Source organism: Mus musculus, chromosome X (assembly GCF_000001635.26).
Source record: "Mus musculus strain C57BL/6J chromosome X, GRCm38.p6 C57BL/6J".
Lineage (NCBI taxonomy): Eukaryota > Metazoa > Chordata > Mammalia > Rodentia > Muridae > Mus > Mus musculus.
In genome coordinates this window covers 59687186-59711042 of record NC_000086.7, presented here as the reverse complement: position 1 = coordinate 59711042, position 23857 = coordinate 59687186, and the positions used below count along the sequence as shown (strand labels likewise).

Genomic DNA, 23857 nt, shown 5'->3' with positions numbered 1-23857 from the left:
ACAGTCTATCAAGGGCACAGCAGTACTATAACTGGGACAAAGCAAGTTATATACTCTAATTTAAAAATACACGTTGTTAAAAATGCTAACCACCAACTGAGCTGTTAGAAAAATAGTGCCAATAGACTGTTCAATACAGAGCTGCTACAAACCTTGTGCAGAATTTAGTGAAGCAAATCTTGTAACAAGAGTTGTGCCCATAAATGGCTCTAAGTTAGGATTCTGAATATCCATACCTAAGATCATTTGAATAATCTTGGAATTTTAACCATAGTATACCACATAAAATATTTTGGGGGAGCTTCACTTTATTTGAGGGGAAATTAATGTCTGCAGTTTTGTCAAGATTTAAAGTTTTTAGGGTTTTGAAGTGATGCTGAATCCTAAACATTGAACCTTCAAAACTGTTGACTGTCACAGGGTACTAATGTGGTTTATAAATAAGGATCAACCCTTTATAATTAGTTGGGCTTTTAATTCTTTGACATTTTAATCCATGTGTACAATATACCTTAATCATATCTGTCCCATCTCTCCCTACAACTCCCCCCCCCGGGCTCCTGACATATCTCATACTCAGCTTTATTTCCTTTTGTTTTAATAACTCAATTGTGCTATGCTGCCTATATGTATATGGGTGTGCAATCACCTACTCGGGGAATGCACAGAGAACAGACTCAAAAAAGAAAAGTGACAGATTCCAATACTAGGTGTAATAGGAAGGATTCTATCTCTATTTCAGCAGCAGTCTCATCTCTTGGGATCACAACTCTAAGTAAAGCCATGTTAGAAAGGCATGAGCACAAAAGCTGTGCCACATCCCTAGTCAGACACTGATGTCACAAAGCTGGGATACTACCTTGATGATCTGCTCCCTAGCGATTATATGCTGCACAAGTGATGATGACAGAAATGCAAGTTGAACCCGAAATAGATCCTAGGGAAAATGGAAATATAAGCTTCACAAAAACATAGCTTCTATTTGTGGTACTCACTGTTATATTACTTTAATGTAGGATGTGTGCCTGGCACACGGTGCTTGCAGGAGACTCCCGAATGCACAATAAATATTTTCTTATCAACATTCCGAACAACTTAAAAAATATGTAAGATAATGATGAATGGTATTTAAAACACTACTTAATTATGACTTCTGGGCAGGATGGCAGATTCGAAGCCTCATAACTGAAACTCTGTGAAAGAAAACAGATGTGATGATATATAGCTCTTATCCTACAAGAGGCCAAGTTTATAAAGGGACTTAGTAAGCTGGAGAGTTGAGATTCAGAGCTGAGTGGAGAATCCTGAAACCTAGCTGCAAGATCCCTAGAATCAGTACAATATAGCGTAATTTAGCTGTCACAAGGAGAGCAATAGAAACTTAAAGGAAGTATTGTTACTACAGAAGTTAGGATTCCCTTTTGGGGAGTTCTTAATCTTGTTGAAAAAATAAATTGGAAATTAACTCATTAGGAAGCTCAAGGATAATTTTATCAGAATTTTCTAACTCTGATAAAGCAGGCAAGGTATAAATATCTGCAGATGTCAGAAGGCAGATAGAGAAGAAGAGACACAGCCATGACATTTGTAAGCAACCACATGGTGGACAGGGAGTCACATGGCAGAAGAGCAGGAGTAGCAGCAGAGAGAATGAGTGAGATAACTTAGAATGTCTGGAAACTAACTAACTAAAGTGATTAATGCCCAGAACAGGGCAATGCCAGGGCCAGGAAGCAGGAATGAGTGGGTTGGGGAGTAGGGTGGGGGGGAAGGGTATAGTGGACTTTGGGGATAGTATTTGAAATGTAAATGAAGAAAATACCTAATAAAAAAAGAATACAGCTTGAAGTAGGTATCACCATACTTAATTTCAATTTATACTGTGGAGCCATGGAGCCATAGTAATGAAAATAGCATGGCACTGGCACAAAAACCAGGCACATAGATTAGTGTCATAGAATAGAGAACATAGATACAATCCCACACAACTATTGACACCCAATTTTTGGCAAAGGTGTCAAAAATATACCTTGTAGAAATACAGCATCTTCAACAAAAAGATATCTGATAGCTACATTGAGAAAAAATGAAAATTGACTCTACACAAACACCAATTCTAAATGGCCTAAGGACCAAAACATAAAACCTGAAGCTGAAAAACTGCTAGGGGAAAAAGTAGGGAATAGACTTCTAGGCATAGGTAGGAACTTTATGAACAAGCCTTGGCTCTCTTAAGATATAAGGCAAACAATTGGCAAGTGGGATCTCATCAAAATAAAAAGCTTTGTACAGCAAAGGAAACTATCATTTGAATGAAGATGCAGCATACAGGATGGAAGAAAATCTTTTCTTGCTATATATCTGTAGAGGAGAACTTGTTGGTTTCGCACAGGACCCAGCTTCAGCTCTGAGCATCCACGTGGTGGCTCATAGTCATCTATAACTTCAGTTCTTGAGAATCAGTTCCCCCTCTTCTGACCTCCATGGCCACCAGTCATGGACATTGTTCATATCCATATCCATGTACAGGCAAAAGACTTATACACATTTTTTAAGTTAAAATTGGGCTATGGAACTGAACAGGGGTTTGTTAAAAGAAGTACAAATGATTAATAAACAAATTTAAAAAGTAGTCTACATTATCAGCCATCAGGAAATGCAGATTGAAACGACTTTGACATTCAATCTCACGGCTGGCAGATTGGCTATCAAAAACAAACAAACAACAACAACAACAACAAAACAACAAAAAACCAAAAAAACAAAAACAAAACAAAAAATATCAGATGACATATGCTAGCCAGGATATGAGGAAAAGAGGACTTTACCCATTGTTGGCAAGAAGGGTAAAATGCTGTGGCAACTATGCCAGTAATTGTGGTAGTTTTTTAGAATGTTAAAAATAACACAATCACAAAGGAACTCACACAATATGTACTCATTGATAAGTGGATATTAGCCCAAAACTTAGGATACCCAAGATATAAGATACAATTTGCTAAACGCATGAAACTCAAGAAGAATGAAGACCAAAGTGTGGACACTGTGCCCCTTCTTAGAATTGGGAACAAAACACCCATGAAAGGAGTTACAGAGACAAAGTTTGGAGATGTGACGAAAAGGATGGACCATCTAGAGACTGCCATATCCAGGGATCCATCCCATAATCAGCTACCAAACGCTGACACCATTGCAAACACAAGCAAGATTTTGCTGAAAGGATCCAGATATAGCTGTCTCTTGTGAGACTATGCCGGGGCCTAGCAAACACAGAAGTGGATGCTCACAGTCAGCTATTGGATGGATCACAGGGCTCCCAATGGAGGAGCTAGAGAAAGTACCCAAGGAGCTAAAGGGATCTGCAACCCTATAGGTGGAACAACATTATGAACTAACTAGTACCCCGGAGCTTTTGACTCTAGCTGCATATGTATCAAAAGATGGCCTAATCGGCCATCACTGGAAAGAGAGGCCCATTGGACACACAAACTTTATATGCCCTAGTACAGGGGAACGCCAGAGCCAAAAAAATGGGAATGGGTGGGTAGGGAAATGGAGGGTAGGGTATGGGGGACTTTTGGGATAGCATTGGAAATGTAATTGAGGAAAATGCGTAATAAAAAATTATTTAAGAAAATAGAACTTTCACATGACCTAGCTAACCACCTCTGGATATATACCTGTAGAACTCTGTAGCATACTAGTGAGATATTTGCACATCCACATACGTTGCCACTCCATTCACAATAGCTCAAAATTGAATCAGCCTACATATCCATTAGCTGATGCATGGATAATGAAATGTAATAATAATGAAATGGTGCAATGAAATATTACTCAGCTATAAAGAAAAATGAAACTATAAAATTTTCAGGCAACTGGATATAACTGGAAAATTGTACTAAGTAAATTAATCTAGGCCCCAAAAGACAATTACTATATGCTTTCTTATATGGAGATCTTAGATTTGACTCTTTTGAATTATATGTTTAATTTGGGGTGTCTGTAGAACAAGGAAGATAATAAGAGCTCATGATATGGGGGACAAGAAGAGCCTTTAAGGAGGGATGAAATAGTAGAACTCATGTGATCTGAAAGTAGGAGGAGGAATACTGGATGGTAACGGTGTAAGGAGAGGTGGGAGCAGAGAAATGGTGGAGACAAGGTAGGGATGATCTAAGTAAAACTAAGGACTGCAAAAAAAAGCATTATAGAAGCCTGATTTTGTATGAAAGCTTTCTTTCTTCCTTCCTTTCTTCCTTTCTTCCTTTCTTTCTTTCCATAGATAGTAGTTTGAATGGACATACTCTGTATGATTGACCTATACCCCCAGAGGATATGGGTTAGTAAAAGAAAACCTCATCAGGTATGGCATACCTCTATATGTTTTATTGGTCAAGGAAGCTACAGAGATCACCCCCAAAATATAGGCCATAGTTATTTTCTCTTGGTTGGCCATAAGAACAAGATGGTAGGAACATATTCCTGCAAACACCCAAAATGGGAGCTCATAACTAAACTGTGGTCCTCTGTAAAAAGCTTTGAGTCTTCTTTTTAGCCCCTCATTAACACTTATATTAAATGGACAATAAAAACTGTTTCATCTTGAGCAGATATGTAGAGTAATGTATCCAAGGTAAGTATTAAAGTCAAATCATATCCATATGCATCTGAAAGTCCTGATCACCAGACACCCCAAGTTTTGGTTAGGAGGAGGTCAGACAAAGAGAGGGTGAGGGGCTCCTTCAGAGTCAGCTAACTTAAAATTTGGCCAGGTTTTTCTATCCATGTTGAAATATCTCAAAACATTGAACTCTCTAGCACTGCTGGCTACTCTGTTCTAAGCTTTTGCAAATAGTTTTCTTAAAGTACGTTGCTACCCTCAATTCCTAAGTACTTTAGTTTAGAATAAAAGGTCCTCCAAAAATCCATGTGCCATTGTTTGTCTTCAGATTGCTAGTGAGTCTTAGAAATACTGACTTGACTCTAGAACCATGTGACTTCATAGCATCCAACCTTGGAAACTTTGCAATATATTTTCAAGAATATATACATATATACATATACATATTTATCAGAAAGTTGCACCAAAATAAAAATGTGGATGATGAATGGCTAAGCAGTTAAAAGCACCTACTGCTCTTCTAGAGGTCCAGAGCTTATTCCTTGCATTCACAGGTAGTTCACACGTTCTTTTTGGCCTCTACAAACTTGTAGCACTCCATAGAGAAAGTGAGAGAAATCTTTAAATACCTAAAACTTGGAACATAGTACAATGAACATTTACCAATAAAAAGTACAGCAAAAACAAACACAGAGGCCCTGCAAGATAGCTCAGTATGTGAAGGGACTTACCAAGCAAACTGAATGACCTGAGTTCCATCCCTGGAACCTATGATGGGAAAGAAGTGATTCCTAAGAGACCTGTTGTTTGACCTCTACACACATTGGAACATTTGTGACTCTGTAATTTCTGTGCAATCTCTCCCTCTCCCTCACCCTCTCCCTCTCCCTCTCCCTCTCCCTCTCCCTCTCCCTCTCCCTCTCCCTCTCCCTCTCCCTCTCCCTCTCCCTCTCCCTCTCCCTTTCCCCCTCCCCCTCCCCCTCACCCCCCCACAGAAAAATAAATTAAAATAAAATAAACAAATATACAAACACAACCTAAAATCCAGACCTCTGATAATTTCAGGGGTCTCATTGCATCTTTCTCTCATTTATGTGGTGGATGTTTTGTGGAAATGAGATACAAACAAGAACTGGAGAAGCCGATGAGGACTTATGTTCTTCACAAATACAGCAGTGTTTGGGGAGATAATAGTTCTGAACCAAAGCAGCTGTCATTCTACTAGAATCAAGGTCTGTTGTATTTAACCAAATGCTATAAGGGCAAGAAGGCCTTGATAAAGGACATTCCTATTTGGGGAACACATTACATGATTTGGGACAGTGATGCTCTTGAAGTTGGCTTCTTTCTTAAATAAGAAGACATTCATGGGCTTAACTAGATGTAATAATGACAAAGGGGATCAAAGCTGGAGTACCAAGAGGGCCAGGCAGTGAGAATCTGGATTTTAAGAATAAATTTTTATCTAAATTAAGAGCTTAGCAATAACACATTTGGTTTTCTCTATTCACAACTGTACAGTGTTTTTATGCTAACCTGGATAAATACTGCCCACTTATTCCTACTAGATTCAAACACAGCTAGACAGTAAGAGGGAGGCATTTTGTTAAAGTGTTAACTAATGCTTTTAAACCAAATGTGCTAAGAAACCTGAAAGGAGATGATAATGGGTGAACTACACAGAGGTAAACCTAGCTCTCAATAAGCAATGCTTTCTTGTACATAAGAAAAGTAACAACTGATTTTGAAACAGAAATTGAATTGTGACCCTGCATTTGATTGAATAAATTATGTAGTGTTGTAGTCTTAAATGGCTGTCCACTTATTTGTGACATCTGCATAATCAAATGTTCTAAGATGAACTTTTTTTTTTAATTTGCTCCTTTACTAATCTATTCTTGTGCCTTAATTTTTGCATGCCCACCCAGAGCTGAGGAAAGTTACTGGGAGGTACCTGTAATATTAAAGCAATAAGATGGTGTGCCTGGGGTTTGACAGCTTTTTGCTTTGGCTAATTTGTTCACCCACTTATTTATATAATTATGTGATGATAATAGCCTGAAAACACATTTTACACTATGGGATTGAAAACTACTATCATTGCTGAGCCCTTGAAAAGTAATTCTAGGAATAAATTGTAGCTAATGCATAACTATTAGCCCTTAAAAGGAAAAACGACATGGAGCCAGAATTAGGGCCAAATTAGTGGTAAGTGGTAGTTATAAAAATGATGCCTGGGACACCAATCAGTTGGGAATAACCCAAAGACCTGGGGAACTGTGCTGGAGGTGGTCCAAGACACTGACATCTTTCTCAATACTCACGTGGGCTTGGGTAAAGGTCAAAAGGCCCCATGAAGAGTTAGAAGGGGAACCCCCCCCATACACACACACACAAAGTTAATGTCAGCCATCAGAATGGTACCTCTCAGATTAAGGAAACAAAGGAAGAGCTGGGTGGGTTCTTCACTCTGCCTGATTACCTCTGTGTTACTAACTTTAATGGACATTTTTTTCAGTCTTTGTCTCCTATGCCACACCCTCCTTGGAGGACTCTCTATGCCAGGACGTACATTTCTGGAGGGTTCTTCTTACTCTCCCAAGTTTATTCTCTTCCACCTGACTCTTAACTATTGGAATTGACTAGAGGTCTATAATTTGTGCTTTTCTTGTGCTCACTCTCCATTCTGCCTTGGCGAATTCTGTCATTTCTTGTCTTCAGTTTTCACTAGTGTATAAACTGAAAAAAAGGCAGGTTTCTATTTTTAGGTAGCCCCTTTCCTTCCTCAAGTTCCAAATCTATTTATCAAACTGGTCACTTGTGTGTCTGGGTTCATTTTACTTCACTCAAACTGAACTCAACATCTTCTTCAGCTGATAAAACAACTTCAGCAAAGTGGCTACGTATAAAATTAACTCTAATATCAGCAGTATTCCTTTACTCAAAGAATAGACAGTCTGAAAAAGAAATTAAGAAAATGAGACTCTTTACAATAGTCACAAATAATATAAAATATCTTGGTGTGACTATACCAAGCAAGTGAAAGATCTGTACTACAAAAACTTCAAGTCTCTGAAGAAAGAAATTGAAGATCTCAGAAGATGGAAAGATCTCCCATGCTCATGGATTGGCAGGATGAACACAGTAAAAATGGCCATCTTACCAAAAGCAATCTATAGATTCAATGCAATCCCCATCAAAACTCAATTCTTCACAGATATAGAAAGAACAATTTTTAAATTCATTTGTAACAACAAAAACCCCAGAATAGTAAAAACTATTCTCTACAATAAGAGAACTTATGGGGGAGTCACCATCCCTGACTTCAAGCTGTACTATAGAGAAATAGTGATAAAAATCACATGGTATTGTTACAGAGACAGGCATGTAGATCAATGGAAAAGAATTGAAAACCCTGAAATGAACCCACATACCCAAGGTCACTTGATCTTTGACAAAGAACCTAAAAACATACGATGGAAAAAAGAGAACATACTCATCAAATGGTGCTTGTTTAAGTGGAGGTCCACATATAGAAGAATTCAAATTGACCTATCCTTATCACCTTGTACAAATCTTAAGTCCAAATGGAACAAAGACCTCCACATAAAACCAGATACACTGAATCTAATAGAATAAGTATTGGGAAAGAGCCTCAAACACATCGGTGCAGGGGAAATTTTCCTGAACAGAAAACCAATGGCCCAGGCTCTAAGATCCACTATACACAAATAGGGTCTCATAAAATTGAAAAGCTTCTGTAAGGAAAAGAATACTGTCATCAGGACAAACAGCAATCTACAGATTGGCAAAGATCTTTACCAATCCTACATCCAATAGAAGACTAATATTCTACATATACAAAAACTCAAGAAGTTAGACACCAGAGAACCAGATAAACTTATTAAAATTGGGGTGCAGAGATAAACAGAGAATTCTCAAATGAGTAATGTCAAATGGCCAAGAAGCACCTAAAGAAATGTTCAACAGCCTTAGTCATCAGGGAAATGCAAATCAAAATGACTCTGAGATTCTACCTCCCACCAGTCAAAATGGCTAAGATCTAAAACTCAGGTTACAGCAGATGCTGGTGAGGATGTGAAGAAAGAGGAACACTCCTCCATTGCAGATGGGATTGCAAGCTGGTACAACTACTCTGGGAATTAGTATGGTGGTTCCTCAGAATATTGGATATAGTACTACCTGAGGACCCAGCTATACCACTCCTGGGCATATACCCAGAATATATTCTATCAAATATCAAGGACACATGCTTTACTATATTCACTGCAACCTTATTTATAATAGCCAGAAGCTGGAAACAACACAGATATTCCTCAATGGAAGAATGGATACAAAAATATGTGCTACATATACACAATAGAGTACTATTCACCTACTTAAAACAATGACTTCACGAATTTTGAAGGCAAATGGATGGAACTAGTAAATATCATCCTGAGTGAAGTAACCTAGACCCCCAAAGGACACACATGGTATGTACTCAATGGTAAGTATATACTAGTCTAAAGACTTGGAATACCCATGATACAACTTACAGACCATATGAAGCTCAAGAAGAAGGAAGACCAAAGTGTGGATGCTTCAGTCTTTCTTACAAGGGGGAACAAAATACTCAGGGGAGGTAGAGGGTGGGAGGGACTTGGGAGGAAGAGAGGAGGGAAAAGAAAAAAGGCATTCAGGATCAGGTGTGGGAGGAGACTGAGGACATATACAGAGGGTCAGAAAATTGAACAGATGTGTGTAGCAATGGTGATGGGGAAATGGTAGTATCCAACAGAAACTCCCAGGTGCCAGGGAAGCAAGAGGCTCCCAGGATCCAAAGAGGATGGCATTAGCTGAAATACCCAACAAAAGGGAGAGGGAAACTGTAGAGACCATTTCCAGATGTTAGGCATTGCCCCTAGTTAAGGGATGGGGCCACCCACCCTTCTCAAAATTTTAGCCCTGAATTGCTCCTGTCTAGAAGAAATACGGGAACAAAGAGTTGAGCAGAGACTGAAGGAAAGGCCATCTAGAGACTGTCCCACCTAACCCAGACACTATTGCTAATACCAAGAAGTGCTTGCTGACAGTAGATAGAAAGGAGAAAGAGGAAGAAGAAGAAAGAGGAAGAGGAGAAACCAGATGATGATGAGGAAGAGCTTTTGTGTAGTAGGAGCAGTTCCTAGAACTGAGGTTCCACTGAACTGTTACTATAAGGTGGCACATTCAGTAATGGAGTTTTGCAAGCAGCCCTATGGCTAAGGGATAGAGAGATTTCAGACAAAAGTAGAAAATCCCAACGTGTCAGACAGAGATGGTATGCTTAAACTAGTGAATGTTACCTGAAAAATTAAGAGAAAAAAGTGAAAAGTCATGTTCTTTGAGTAAGAACTCACTAAACTAGGCACAGAGAGATATAGTGCGTGCCAGTAGCTCTATAACCAGATGTATCATAGGAAGGGCTTCTGAGATGTGTATGTGCATTATCTCATTGAGGAGCTAATTATTCTTCCCATCTCCTTAATATGTCTTCAGTGGAATCAGATTTCCTGTAGGGGGATCTCCTGACCAGGTGATTAACAGGCCAGGAATTAGATTAACTCTTAAGAGGGTTGGGGAAGAGAACAATATGTAATATTCTACTCTTTGAAACAGATAAGAATGTCATGTTTGCACCCATAGCTAAAGGTAAAATTAAGATTCCATTCTTTTCACCAGAAGAAATTCACTTTTGTTTAATGAGTTCTCATAGCTCCATCTATTCATGTGCTATTTAAAACTCTAAAGAGGGACAGTTATGTTTCCCTCCCTAATGTTATTCGAGAAGTACTTGAGTTGGTGCCCAAAGCTGACTTTAGGGAGGGGGGTCTTCCTCACTGGCCTTTAAGATTAATAATCCCTTTGAACCTATCAAGTGAAATCACCATTAACCAGCACAGTGTATTTTGATTTATTAGCATATTTTCAAAACACAGCATATGACTTGGCATAAAATATGAGCTCAGTACATACAAGTTAAGTAAATAAATGAATAAAACAACTTGTTTTGTTTTTTGTTTTTAAATTTGAGAGTTGTTTTAGATTTTTGAGAACTAAGACTGCATCCTTGTTGCACAGCATTATACTCTTATACTTAGCTCAATGCAGAGAGAACCCGGTCCAGGAATAGGCACTAGCCTTCCCTCAGGGACAGGAGAACATTTGTATGACTCTGCTATTGAATACCGAGCTATAAGCTTATACTCTTTATTCTCAGCAGATGAATCCACAGCTTGCAAGGCAGGTCTGTCCTGAAAAGACCCCTGAACTAAACATTCTAGAGTATATTTTTCTTATAGGAGCACCCAGATCAGAAGTGTTGAGGCAGGACTGCTACTTTACCAAGGTCTTCAGAATAGACAACATCAGTAGCCACCACCCAGCTGACAGAGGTAATGTGGGTGAGCAAAACTGAAAAGAGGAAGTGAACATAAAGTCATACCCCTAACCAATAAGTTATTTGCTATTGATGCTTAATGTCAAAGGGAAAGTCAGTTTTCTCCAGTGGAGTATATAAACCATACCTCAGGGAGGTTGCATGAACAGTAGTTTTACAACGCAAAACTGACTCTATGGTGTGTGTGTTGTCTGTGTGTCTCTGTGTGTTTGTTGTCTCTGTGTGTGTTGTCTCTGTGTGTTGTCTCTGTGTGTGAGTTGTCTGTGTGTCTGTATGTGTTTGTGTGTGTTGTCTCTCTGCATGTTGTCTGTGTGTTGTGTGTCTCTCTGTGTGTGGGAGTACCTATGTGTGTTGTCTGTGTGCTTTTTAGGTTTTTTCCATGTTTTTTGTCTCATTATTTCTTATTTTGATTTTTCAGTTTTGGAGATTTTTGAGGGGAAGCCATGAAGTTGGGTGAGTAGGAAGGTAAGGAGGCTATGGAAAGAATTTCAGGAGGGAAAAATATGAACAAAACATGTAGTGTGAAAATATTAATTAAAATATGATACCAAGGGGGAAAAGGCTATATAAGGCAACACTTAAAGGACAGCTTTTAGGAATCACAGAAGTGGGGACAGAAGAAAAGATGACTAAGATGGGGTATAAGGTTCCAGAAAATTGGAAATGTAATTTTTTCTTACCATCATTCTTTTCTTTATTTCTTTGTAAACTTACAGCAGAGTAGGTATGCCATAAGGAATGGGGAAAAGGCATAAAGGAACACTAAAAACAAATAATAATTTCAGTGTTGCAACGGGAGCATAAGAACAAAGCCAAAGTACCTCAACAGGGTAGTTCTCATAATAAAAAGGGTGTTCTAAGATCAAACCAGTCTAGCAAGCATACGTACGTGGCCATGATGACTTCTGTCTTTTACCTCTACCTTAGGTGGCAACTGTCTCGCATCTGGATGGTGGGAGCATGACTTCACAACCTGATGAGATTTGCTAATCAGAGCAGAGGGGGACATTCAGGAACTATGAGTTCTTGCAGGGTTAACCATCTTTGATGGAAAAAAAAACCCTCTTGTGTCACATAAGAATTAGGTATTTTCCCCCAGAGCCATACATTTAGTAAAGTGGTAGAATTATCTTGAGCCACAGTGGGAAAATTTATTCTCCAGCTATTATGTGACTTACAACCAAGAAGCCTTGGTATTTTCTTGTGGAAATTAAGGAGGCTAGATAAAAAAAAAATCCATTAAGGTTTCATTTTCATTTTTCTTCTTTTACTTGTTTTTTTTTTACTAGATATTTTCTTTATTTACATTTCAAATGTTAACCCCTATCCCAGTTCCTCCCCCTCAGAAGCCCCCTATCCCCTCCCCCTGCTTCTATAAGGGTGCTCCCCCACCCACCCACCTCCCTATCCTGACATTCCTCTACACTGGGGCATCTAGCCTTCACAGAACCAAGGGCCTCTCTTCCCATTGATGCCCAGCAAGGCCATCCTCTGCATATGTAGCATTTTTGTTTTCATCTGGCAGTGACAACTTGTTTTTGGCAGTGACAACTTGTTTTTATCAGAGAAGGATCTGAGGTCTCCTTTTAGAGCTTGGCTGATGGCTCTGTACTGTCAGCCTTTATCAGGATACCAACTTCAGTGTCTTCCAGGGAACCTGTATGACAAGAGGCCTGGTACCTGCTATGTAGATCCTCACACTCAGTACTTGTCTATATTCCATTCCCCCAAGCTGATTTAAGTACCCGTATTGTCTTTTGAGGACTTCTACGTCTCCTTCTTGGAGATGCAAAGGAAATGACTAGAGCACAAAGGTGCTGATTTCTGACAGTTGGATACCTAGTTTCACAGGTAACAGTTGTCCTATATTGGGTAAAGCCTATGTAGTAAATGGTTTGTTTGTGTTACCCAATTTGATCCTTATCACAGCCCTATAAAAATGGACCTAATTATTCCTGTTTTCCATATGAACAAACTAAATACCAAAGAGCCCACTTGTAGAAAGTGGTCATAAAGGAATTCCAACACCAATTCTTTTCCTCCTGTACCGATTTCTTGCTTGTTAATATTTATGTTGCATTTGATAAATGGCAGCCTCTCTGAGGCTCATCTAAGAAAGGAGAATGACTAACAGCCTTACTTCATACTGTTTTTATGAGACTTCCAAAGCATAATATGCATAGATAACATGCTGTATGTGTTCCATGCATTGCAGTAATGCCTGGAGTAGTTGTGGTCTCAGTTATATTCTTATACACGTAAGCTGCTCAATTGAGCTCTTGCAACCAGAGATCTAAAGGAGAAAAGCAAAGGCACCTTCTGGCAGACAAACATGGTGACATTTTGTCTCCTAATAGTCAGCGACTCCCTTTCTTTCCCTTCTTCTCCAGAGGAACCGGCACCAGCTTGTGTCACAACTCTTCCCCAGGTGACAATAATGATGAGGTGATCTACATAATATAAAAGTAAAATTCTTGCAGTTAGCCAGTCAATGCCTTTAAATAAAACTGAAATGAAATTAAATGAAAGAAGATATCTTTTCAATTGTTTAAATCACTGCCTCCTGCACCTGTGGAGGAGACTTTGTAGTGCTCACATGTTGAAATCTAATATGCAAGCTCTAATCGCTTAGAACTGATTACTTTAATGAATTTTAAAGGTAGGGCTTTAATTAAAACAGGTCTCTACAGACAGAAAGTGTGCTATTTTGTGAGCTCTGTAAATATTGTCTTTTAAACTAATAAGTTCAGTTACCAGAAATACTACTGTGTATAAACAGTTGGCTTTTTCCCCTGTGCTGTGGGAACATAACGAGATATTGAAGACAGGCAAGCTGTATTTCAAAGCTTGGCATCTGGTTTTCAAAATAATACTGATTTAAATTTCCAAGACATTTTCCCCTCTCTGGAACACAAGGAATTATCGAGGTATGATCTCATCCTGTCTGCAGACATCACCCTGTAGGGTTAGACTGAGGGAGCCACTGTCACTATGGCAGCATCTCCAGATCTTCCTGATTCACTTTAAAGCCTCCGTTATATCCCGTTTCATACTCTACAAGACTGACAAGTTTGAGGCCAGCCAGAGACACACCACAATTTCTTCCTCCTTACCAAACCCATATCGCTTTCACCTCTTCAGAATAGGTGACACATGTCCTTATAGTGATGCTTGTGATGCAGTAGTCTGGGCTAAGGATCAAAATATATTATTTCATTTAATCTTTAAATTACATTTAGGAAGCAGGCTCTAGTATTCTCAAAGGATCTCGTTCGAGTTTAGTTTCTGTTGCTGTGATAAACACTATGGCTCCATGTTGAAGAAGCAAGGGTTTATCTGGCCTACACTTTCAGATTACAGTCAATCATTAAGGAAAGGCAGAGCAGAAGCCTAAGTAGAAACCAAGGCAGAAACTGTGGACAAGCATTGTTTTCTGTCTTTCCCTCTACCTTCTACACAGTAAGCTTTCTTATACTGCCCAGATAGCCCATTCTAGTGATGGTAATACCCACCTACCACGGACGTGCCCTTCTGCATCAATTAGCAATTGAGAAAATGTCCCACAACCATGCATATTGGTTAGTACAATTGAGACAGTCACCTTAGAAAACTCCATGCACATCCCAGAGAATTCACTTCCCAGAGGCTGTGTCAAATTCTAAATTATAGCTAGTCAACTTGACACACAATCATACTTTAAGCCAGAACATTTCCTTACATTTTTGTCCAGAGGATCTTACATTGATATTATAATATAAAATATAGTAGAGCTTTAAAATCCTACAGTAGTTTTTTTTTTTCTTTTTATTCAGTGTTTCAAAAGTTCAGTGTCCTTTTAGAAGTATCCAAAGTCTTTTACCTGCAGGCTTCTGTAAAACAAAAAAGCAAGCTAAATGCTTTCTTATTCCAAGAGACTAGGACCAGACTACAATTACTGTAAGATCAAAGCAAAAACCCTAAATCAGGAGTGTAACCATTTTGGCTTTCTAAGCCCACCCCCAGCTCATGAAGACTTATTTTTATTTACAATGCTTATAGCCTTAAGCTAAGCTTGCTTCCCAACTAGTTCTTAATTTATACCAACCCATTTATACTACTTAAATTCTGCCACGTAGCAGGTTACCTCTCCTCAGTTTCATATGTTCGACTCCACCAGGTCTGGGTGGTGAATCTCCTCATGCCCCGCTCTCCCAGAGTCCTCCCCACCCCCCGCCCTCTCTGCTAGTTCTCTCCTGCTTTGCTACTGGCCATTCAAATTTTACTGACAGGTGAATGCTTTTATATACTGCACAAGAGATTTGTTTTCCTACACAGGAGTGTTAATCAAATCATGTAGTTCAATAGCCAGTATCTAGAAATTGCTCTTGGTCTTCTGGCTCCAGAAAGGCTTGGATAGTTTCATGTCCTTCTGTCTGCAACCCATAGAACATAGGCTTGTTTTGTAGGCTTAGGCCAACTCCACTCCACACCTGCCACTGTCCTTCATAGTCAGCACTGCAACTGAGGCTATACCTTAACTAATGCCCCCTCCTAGAGTCACTTCAGGAACTACTATACTAGCATACTGAGCCAGGCCTTAGCCACTATCCATTCTTGGAGCCTACATGCCACCAAAACCAGTACTACACTGAAGGACTTTTACAACTTGTAAGTTAAGTTGCCAGGTGGAGATACAGCCTTAGCCCCCTTAGACAACAGCTTTTCTTATTGGGAGGAAACTCATTCCTTTTCACAGAAGATCACAGCAAGGATGCTGATCTCTCATTCATCACAGCTAAGTTTTCAGCCCCTGATGACCATTATCCATTGTTCCACTGAAGCAAATGTTTCATTTCCACAGACTCTGGATCTCTCTCTCCCTCCCTCCCTCTCTCCCTCACTCTCTCTCTCTCTCTCTCTCTCTCTCTCTCTCTCTCTCTCTCTCTCACACACACACACCTGATAACATTTTCATTTCTTTTGGAAACATCACGCACAGCAGACCCCCCACTGTATGCATTCCTCACTGCATTCTTATATCCCAAGTTCTGACAGAACAGCCCATTAAACTCTGGACAATCATCATCTTTTCCTGCTCAAATTTCTAAATCGTCCCCAAAACAACAAGATCAGGTCCACCTCCCTCTTGGTCCAATTTTCATTCTATTTTGCTTTCTGTCGCTGTGGCAAGCAGCTCAGTCAAAAGTGACTTGGAGGGGTTGGGGATTTAGTTCAGTGGTAGAGCGCTTGCCTAGCAAGCCCAAGGCCCTGGGTTCGGTCCTCAGCTCCGGAAACAAAAAAAAAGTGACTTGGAGAGAAAATGCTTTAGTATTTCACAACTCACCATTAAGAAAGTTGAGGTGTGAATTCAACCAGGAGCAGAGGCAGAGACCATGGAAGAAAGCTGCTTATTTATTTGGACTTTAGATTTTGCCCAGCTTTTTGTATACCACCTAGCCTCTCCAGCCTCCAGATAGGATCAGTGAGATGGGTCTTCTTACATCAATTACTAATCAAGAAATATTCCTTAGACATTCCCACAAGACATTGTGATTGAGGCATTCCCTAAATTGAGACTATCTCAGATAACTCTGAGCTGTGTGAAGTTGATAGCTGAAGCTAACTGGGAAAGGTCATTTTTAGGATAACAGTCAAATTCACTTGATTCTCTTTCTGTACCTTTTAACTTTCTGACTTCATTATTTTTTGTCTCCACTTCTCCTGGTTGACCTGGAAAGATGAGCACAGGCTGAAGAAACAGGCCCTCCACTGCAAATTGATTTAATAATATATTTAAAGAGAGACTTTCTGTTGAGGATCTATTGTATACCAAGCATCCTAGTTTCATTTCTGTTGCTATGACAAAATACCCTGACCAAAAGTAACTAAGGGGAGAAAGGGCTCAGGGAAGTTAAGCAGAAGAAACTAAGGTCATAACACATCCACAATCAAAAGAGAAATAAATACATGAATACTTCATATTTAGGACTCAAATTCAGGTAATGATGCCACCCAAACTGGGCTGGTTCTTTCCACATCAATTAAGGCAACCAACACAATCCCCAGGGACATGTCCACAGGCTAGCTTGATCAGATAAGCCTTCATTTAGACACTCTCCCCAGGTGACTTTAGATTGTGGCACGTTGAAAATTAAAACTAACGCATCAAGTTTTATGCCAGTTACTTTTATACAGTTTACACATTCCAGTAATTCTGTGAGAAAGGTGTCATCATTATACTGATATATTGATGAGAAAACCCGCACTTAAAAAAATGGAATTGTTTTTTTTTCAAGGCCTCAAACTAGGCAACTGGCAACACCAAACTGTTTATCTCCAAATTCTGGTTTGTTTCCTTTAACCACAACCACCTAAAGCCTAGAAATCTGTTTGAGGACACATGAGCATGGATGCAACTTCTCTCGCTTTGATATTCTACTCGTACTATTTTGTTCAACCTCTAAGCAGCAGCAGCAGCAGCAGCAGCAGCAGCAGCAGCAGCAGCAGCAGCAGCAGCAGCAGCAGCAGCAACAGCAGCAGCAGCAGTTTTCCAGGCTGGGAGGCAGTGTGCATGACATGGATCACCTGTCAGTCACCTCTAATTATGTGGTTCAGCTACTGAATGCTTTACTATCAGAAAGCTGCTCCTTCCTGTCAGTATAAAGCTCTGTCTTCTTTCAAATAACCTCCAATTTAGTACTCCAAATCTTCACTCTAGGTTATTTAGAGGAGGTATTAGTCATACTGTGGTCAGTTTCAGGATCCCCTCTTGCTCGGATTTCTTACAGTGACTTGGTGATTTCTCTTCCTCAATAAAGATCAAAGAATGGAGACTTTTGACATTGGATGGTGTGGAAGACAATTCTAGTACTCACCAGATTTCCTGTTCTACTTTCCTAAAGCATATCTTAACTACAATTTTAAGATTCCTGTATAAGTTATAGCTGTGTAATCATACCATAAAAATAGGCATGAATATTCATGTGCACTATGACCATATTAGACCATCATATGCTCATGTGAGCCTCTGTTCAAGGTCCTCTATATGGATGTAATGGAGAAAACACTGAGAAATTAGTGAAAGCTTGGTCCTGGATCACAATGTGAGAGACACCCAGCAATGAAGACTTGTACCGGATTGTGTTCTGAGTTAGAAATAACTTTTTCCTATGAGAAAAACTAAGCAGATTCAGCATGTTGTAGTTGACTCATAGAAGATAGTTGTATTTAATAATTGCTGCACCCAAGATTCAGGGAACACTGCAGAAGAAGAGGAAGAAAGATTTCAAGAGCCAGAGGAGTAGGAAGTCTACTTTGAGAATGTATCCCCCAGAAATAGCATGGATGCTACAGCATGATACTTCAATAATAACCCTGTCTAAAGAAAACCCAAACAATGAAAATATCAATACACATAGTCACGAGGATGGAAAATATTCCACAGTAGGGGTCCCTACCCTAGACAACCAGGAATTACTGCTGAGAGAGAAAATTAGTCTTTCCTAGAGATAAACCCCTAATTGGTTATGCCATACAAAGGGCCAGCCCTGAAATCATGTATATAGAACAAGAAAAATGAATGCAGCAGATTGTATTTATATATCTATGCATTTATATATGTAACAATAATAAATAAATAGAGGTCATAAATTTGAGAGGGAGTAAAGGAAACAGGAGCGTTGGAAAGGGGAAAGTTTAGTTCTGATAATTGTAATTACATCCTAATTTTAAAAACTTTAAAAGTTCGTGGTAATGCAGATGATATTTGGGCTATAGAGAATAGTTTTATTTAATTAATACAGAGGAAAAGAATTTCTGGATTCCCATAAAGTATGTCAAGGAAGGACATTGAAGAAATAAATAAAATCAATGTCACTGATGAGACAAGTGAGATACAGGGTAGAAAGAGTAACTCACTCACTCTCTTTGTTTATATGCTTCCTCTTCCACCTGGAAAGTAAGCAACAGAAAGTTACAAAGTGAGATCCTTTCCTCTCCATGGAAAGCTGAAAAAAGTAGAATATGATAAGGATAATGCCATCTATGCACATACAAGGGCCCTGATAAGCAGCAATGTCACCCCACCCTATGGAATGTCTCTAAGACATTTTTAAAACACACTCTAATTTGTCATTGCCACTACTGAAGAATGGAGAACAGTTATCCTTCTGTATCATCAGTCCTCTCGGCTATCTTAAGATCAACCTGTCCTTCCAAATGTCAGCATCAACTGTGACCTATGATAGTTACTGTAAACAGAACTAACTCACTGGAGGAAAGGGAATGTGTGTCGTTTGTATGAGAAAACCTAACAGAGATGGGGCAGGTATACACAGTTTTATCTATCTATCTATCTATCTATCTATCTATCTATCTATCTATCTATCTATCTATCTATCTATCTATTCTTAATATTTGGATCAAGTGACATTGAACTCAGCCAGTTGTGGCGTCATTCTCTATTGGATCTGGAGGACATTTTGTTCAGAGTCTTCAATATGCAAGTGATATAGCTGTTCATCCTCCCATAGTGTATTAGATTCAGAGTAAGAATTGTACCACAGCTGACTGTTCTTGGCCCTCTTAAAGCAAACTTGGGGTTTATAATCCCATAAAGATGAGAAGTTATTTTAATGTAATACATCGTTTTCTCTACTGTGCTTAGCAATGTATCTTCCCCAAACTCAGGAAACCATGGAAATACAGCCAAGTGAGTAATCTTTTGTGTATATATTTATTTGAATATATCAGAATGTTGTAAATGAAGTGTTTCTTTCTGAAATATAAATTTGGAGGTTTGCCTGAAATCATGCCAATTTTCCCTCTGTTGTGTTAAGTAAGAAATGTGTTCCTTAATGAGTGACTAATAGCTGTGTATCTGTTTATCATTATTCAGTCATTAAACATTTATAGAGCGCTTATTAGGGGCACCATGCTAGACATTGCTTGGGGGAATATTTGGTCAGAATAGTTATTTTTTTTTTCATTTTGCAACTGACTCTGGAGCTCAGAGGACCTACCCCTGCATTCCACATTAGATCCTTGGACCAGAGCAGTATTTGCCATTCAGGCAGCTCCTGCTCAGCACCATTTCCTTTGATCAGGATCCATTTTGTTTTACTTTGTGGTTTCATTCCTCACTGTTGCTTAGCCTCTCCTGACTTAATCACTTTATCATTTTATTTTGTTAAATATTAAACTTTTTAATAGGAAACACTGTATATTTTTGTAGATGAGTAATGGGGGTGACATATTGAATGCTTTTTTACCATACATTGGCTCCAGATTTTGTAATACATTGCTGACCAGATTCTCCTCCTTCCAGACACCAGCCAGATCACTGTTGGCAGGAAAGTAAAGGCTGGCAGAAGTCTAGTTAACCCTTAGTGGTGTATATTACATGAAAGCAAAAGGTAAGATATTTGAGGGGCGGTGTAGGCCAGTGAGAAATGTTAAGGTAATACAGAAGATATGAGCAAAGTACAATAATGTACATGTATGATAAACCCATTATTTTATATGGTGACCAAAAAGTTTTCTGAAAAGAGGAATTATCATTTACTTAATCATAATTGAATATTAAGTCATTCCTAGTTTTCCACTGCAATAATTGTTTATATATTCCTATTTATGTATTTGTTTATTTATTTATATGGCTCTTTCTTAGCATTTGTTAGGAATAGGTTCCTAGAAACTTCATTTCTACGTGAAGGAAAAATATATATACATATACATAAATATATACACACATATATACACATACATATACATAAATACACACACACACACACACACATATATATATATATATATATATATATATATATATATATATATTCCTCCTGCTCCTTATCCTCCTCCTTTTTTGAGACCCTGGCTTTCCTGGAACTCACTCTGTAGACCAGGTTGTAGACCAGGTTGTAGACCAGGTCTACTTACAGAGACCCTCCTGCCTCTGCCTCCCAAGTACTGGATTAAAGGTATATGCCACTCTCACTGGATTCACAATTATTCTTAGTCTTTATGTGTGTGTGGCATTTTATCTGACTTCTCCACATAATAATTCCTCTTATACTGCTTCATTTTTAGCTGCATAAACTGCAGATATTGCTCCTACCTCTCAAGACTTTAGGTCAACAGATAATATCTATTGTCAGGGCTGTGAGTACACTTTGTATTTCTTGACCACTATAAACAGTTGACTGTAAAAACATTTGAGTCACCACTTAGGGTTAACTAGACTTCTGCCAGCCATTACTTTCCTGCCAACAGTGATCTGGATGGTGTCTGGAAGGAGGAGAATCTGGTCAGCAATGGAGCCCTGGCTTATCTTGGCATCTTAATTTATTTCCAAGTGGAAATCGCATTACTTGAAACAGAAATGATTTAATGATTTAAAAAAATACATAGCTGTCTCCTTTCTAACTACTCATTAAGGTGGAGAAAATGCCTTTAGAATGGTTTATAAAATGACATAGAGATAAGCAGGAGGCTAAGAGAAAAAATTGAGAGACATAGACTATTCTAATAGAAAAGAGCAATAGAGCATGTTTCTAATTCCATTGTGCTACTAGCTCTAAATGATATTGAGACACTCTTTTGTCCAGCTGGGCCTCAGTGTCCCAGAGTACATAAAGAGGCAGCTACCTCTGTGATCTCTTTTAGCTTAAAGCATGCAGTGTTACAAATTAAAACATTGGGAATTTAAAATTAATCTCTACCTATTTCTCCATGTAATGAATTTTATAGAGATGGTAGTGATTTGGATAGTCTATTAATTCCTGAGGTTGAGTCAGAGACCTGCAGAAGTGAAATATTATGCCTGCCCCCCCCCCCATCAAAAAGCTTGAATCAGCTCACAGTAACTTAACTGTCCTGAAAGGTTCTGAATAGGACAATCTTAATGTACCTCATAGAATATGGTAATTACAGAAGCTGCTATCTTACAGTATATACCCCTCGGGAATTTTTTAACAGTGAAAATTAAACTATGACACAGTGCTGCCTTAATATGAATTTTATCATGCATTCCAAAACCAGCAATATTAAAACTCATAAAAACCTATCTTGTAATCAACAGTATTCATGTATTTCATCATAAGTTTTAAATGTGAAAAAAATGCAGCTTACAATAAACATTAATTACATATTTCACTGTGAGAAGTAATAGTGTGTTCACTAAGTAAGAGAAATAACTTGAAGATTATCTAGCATTTATACTTCTAGATAATTAACATAAAGTTCCCAAGATCAGAGACAAAGATCTATAACAAAAGAAAGCAAGCAAGCAAGAAAGTAGAAGTGCTTCAGCAAGGACATCCAAAAATGATATCTCTACAAAACAAGGAAAACAAAGGTTGGGGATATCTACATTTTTGTTTTTAAAACTTAAACTACCCTAAGTCATTCATGGGGCATTTCATTCATGGGACAAACTAGCTGAATTTTAACAATGGAGCCTTGGTTGAGCTTTCCCTGTTCCCATCCCATATTTCTATACTCAAGAGCAGCCTTGAAAATGAGACCCCATGGGTATTTTGTTCCTCTTTCTTTCTTTCTTTCTTTCTTTCTTTCTTTCTTTCTTTCTTTCTTTCTCTCTTTCTTTTTTCTTTCTCTCTCTCTTTCTTTCTTTCTTTCTTTCTTTCTTTCTTTCATTAGATATTTTCTTTATTTATATTTCAAATGTTAACCCCTTTCCTGGTTTACCCTCCGAAAACCCCCTATCCCCTTCCCTCCCCCTGCTCACCCATCCACCTACTCCTGCTTCCTGGCCCTGGCATTCCCCTATACTGGGGCATATATGTCTAGAGCAACAAGTCCCACAACCACCCAAACCAGACTCTATTGTGGATGCAAACAAGAGCTTATTGACAGGAGCCTGATATAGCTGTCTCCTGAGAGGCTCTGCCAGTGCCTGATAAATACAGAAGTGGATTCTCACAGTGGATTCATCCATTAGATGGAGCACAAGGTCCTCAGTGAAGGAGCTAGAGAAAGGACCCAAGGAGCTGAAGGGGTCTGAAGCCTCATAGGAGGAACAACAATATGCACTAACCAGTACCTCCAGAGCTCCCTGGGACTAAACCACTAACCAAAGAGTACACATGGTGGGACTCATGGCTCCAGCTGCATATGTAGCAGAGGATGACCTAGTTGGTCATCAATGGGAAGAGAAGCCCTTAGTCCTGTGAAGGTTCTATGCCCCAGTATAGGGAAATAACATGGCCAGGAATCAGGTGTGGGTGGGTTAGGGAGCAGGGGGAGGTGAGGAGGGGATAGAGGATTTTCGGAGGGGAAACTTGGAAAGGGGATAACATTTGAAATGTAAATAAAGAAAATATCTAGTAAAAAAAGAAAGAAAATGAGACCCTATAGGATGATATATCTAGCCCTTTCAACTAACCTGTACCCGCGAGATTCCTCAGACACTGAGTCACCTATCAAGCAACATACACTGACTGATATGAGGGCCCTGATACATATACAGCAGAGGACTGTCTGGTCTGGCCTCAGTGAGAGAAGAAGCACCTAACCCTGGAGAGCTCCAGGGACTTGAGAGGTATGGTGGGATGAGGGAGACAGGTAGGGACATCCTCTTGGAGATTGGGGAAGAGTTATGGGATAAGGAACATCCAGAGGGCAGGCCTGGTGAAGGATAATGTCTGGACTGTAAAAAATGATAAAAGAAAGAAAGAAAGAAAGAAAGAAAGAAAGAAAGAAAGAAAGAAAGAAAGGAAGGAAGGAAGGAAGGAAGGAAGGAAGGAAGGAAGGAAGGAAGGAAGGAAGGAAGGAAGGAAGGAAGGGAGGAAGGA

General features: G+C 39.0%; 1 long non-coding RNA gene across 1 annotated transcript in view; it reads right to left on the bottom strand.

Annotated features, from left to right (window-relative positions):
- Positions 1-18964: 18964 nt before the first annotated feature.
- Gm36631 overlaps positions 18965-23857 on the bottom strand; it is a 102791-nt gene continuing 97898 nt past the window's right edge. The window contains exon 4 of the long non-coding RNA XR_878119.1: positions 18965-18995. This is a non-coding gene — a long non-coding RNA (predicted gene, 36631). The remainder of the gene's footprint in view (positions 18996-23857) is intronic.